The following is a 2,681-nucleotide window of genomic DNA, read 5'->3' on the forward strand; positions in this document are numbered from 1 at the left end:
GACATGTATCAAAGTAGAGAGAGAAAGAAAATAGTGTAACTGAATAACGTATTTAGTGGCTTAGGAGTAGGAAGTAACCAAAATTAGTATTTTGCTATAAACATTAAAAGGTATCTATAGAATATAATTTTTTAAAATGATATTTATTTAAAATAAATAGGATGTTAACCTTTGCTATAAGAGGTAAAAATCCTTTATTAAATCCATAAAATAATGAAGTCCCATTGTTTGAGTTAAATGTTAATGTTCGTTAGCATAAATACGGCCAACAAAAATAATATCAACACAATATATATTTTATATAAAAATTCTAGAAAAGTGGTACCCTTCACATGCATTAGATAAGCTCAATATTATCTTAGAGCAATTTGATTCAAATAGTTAAGAAAAAAAATAGAGAGTAATTTGAGTTGAGCTTTCCTCGGTACTCTAAATGAAATGAAACGGCTATAAAATATCCATTTAGCCAATTACACCTAATTTCCAACAGTAATTTACCTAACTTGCTATTTTGGTGTTAAGTAATTAATCGATTGGTTTCTCGAATAATTTTATTACTAACTTACAAGCATCTTTATTAGGAAAAGAAAAGTGTGCAATGAAAAATATAACACGTCATTAGAAAGGTACTTTAACCATTGCAATTTATGTAACCAATTCAACTAAATACGTAGTTTCAAACAAGAAAGTAAAATTTTTTGAAGCTTAATTTACCATAATATTCGCCCGAGAATAAAAACTTTCTCATTAAGACTACAATAGAAAATTTTATGTTAAAATTATCTATTATATAAATGTATTATATTTTTAATAAGATCCCGCTTCGAAAAGTCTTTTTTGATGCGTTTGTAATAGCCTATGTGTCCCAAAAAAGAATGTGCTATGCCCGGCCCCCTTTTAAGTAGATGAGATTAGGATGAAAGGGCTTTCTTTCATTAACATTCAGTGAAGGTGCATAGCTTTTTTGAATGTCCCGCTTATTGACTACTACATCTAGGGACAGGAAGACTAAGGGCCTTGTGCGCCCTGCAAGAGATTACTGGGGGTCTCGGTACCAGGGGGCACGGGAACAAGAAACTCCAGTAAATAAAAGAAAGCTGATACACTCAGACCTTTCTATAACAATATCCCTATATAATAACACTTTACAATGGATGTGTTTGGTATAACGGAAAATGTTTTCCAAGAAACAAGTAGTAATATTCATTTTTCGGTGTTTGATACGTAAATTAGGGAAAATGACTTTTCAAGAGTATTCATAAATAATTTAGAAATAATAAACATGAAGCGATAAACTTTCAAACCAACAACCTTCCCAACCCACAAATTTCATAAACTCTCGAACCACTAAACTTTCAAAACCGTGAAATTTCGAACCCATAACTTTTATAATTTCTAAACTCGTAAACTTCCAAACACATAAACCTCCGAACTCATATTGGAATTTGTAAAATTTTGAACCTTTAAACCGATAAATAAAAAAATTAAATTTGAAAAATATATTTAAAAAATATTTTTTTTCGAGGGGGGGCGGGGGAAGGTAGTGGGGGGTTGCGGTGGGTGGTGTAAAAAAACAAAAAAACAGAAATTTAAAATTGCAAAAAAAAAAAAAAATTAAGGTAATTTTTTTTTGCGGTTTGGGGGTGGGGGTGGGGGTAGGGGTAGGGTTGGGGGTGGGATGGGTAGTAGGGTAGGTGGTAATGGAAAAACTGAAATTTGAAAAAAAAGGAGCCTTTTTTGGAGAGGGGGATAGGATGGGTTGGTGAGGGTGGGGAAGGTTGAAAAGGAATTTTGGAAAATGTTTTCCCTTCTCTTGATAAGGAAAACATTTTCCTCCAATTATATTGGAGGAAAATGAGTTCATAAAGAAAATGTTTTCCAAAACATTTAAGCCAACCAAACATGGAAAAATGAGAAAACATTTTTTGGAAAATGTATTCCTTCATACCAAACACACGCTATAAAAGTCAAGTTTTTCCTGAACCAATTTTCATGTTATGTTATAATATATGTTCTCTATAACAACACTTTGCTATAATATTCAAAAATATTCGAAACAAACAAAGCTGTTATAGAGAGATTTGACTGTATATAAAAACAAAATCGGAGGATGTACTCTACTACTCACCAAGTAGGGAAAAGTGATTTTTTTTTTTGATTATTAGTTTTTTCTTGATTTATTTCATTATTGGAAATATATTTCTCAATCAATTTGTTTGTTGATTCATGAAAGAGTCGTGTATTAATTCTGGGAATATTAATGATAGATAAAAATAGATCGATGTATAATCTTTGAATGAGTAATTTTAGAAAATAATGGAATTTTCACATTACGAGTATTTCTTCTTTTTAATATTTGAAAAATATTTTTTGGCGTTTCGAATTTTTTAATATTATTTGTTTTATTAAGACTAATGTCTATTTCTGAAGTTTTTTTAATTAACCTTACGTGACTCGAAATCTAATTAGCGGATTGAAAAAACCAAAAAAGAAAAAAAATACCATACAAAAACATGCTTAAAATGCAAGGACCATTACCCCAAAAATAACATAAAATTAATAAAAACTCCAAGCGTTAGCTTCTATAAAACTCGAAAGCACCATATAGCATATTTAGAATTACCACCACAACCTCTTTTCTAACACCCCCCAACCCGACCCTACCCCTTACACCTCACCTC

Source organism: Nicotiana tabacum, chromosome 8 (assembly GCF_000715075.1).
Source record: "Nicotiana tabacum cultivar K326 chromosome 8, ASM71507v2, whole genome shotgun sequence".
NCBI classification, from domain to species: Eukaryota; Viridiplantae; Streptophyta; class Magnoliopsida; order Solanales; family Solanaceae; genus Nicotiana; species Nicotiana tabacum.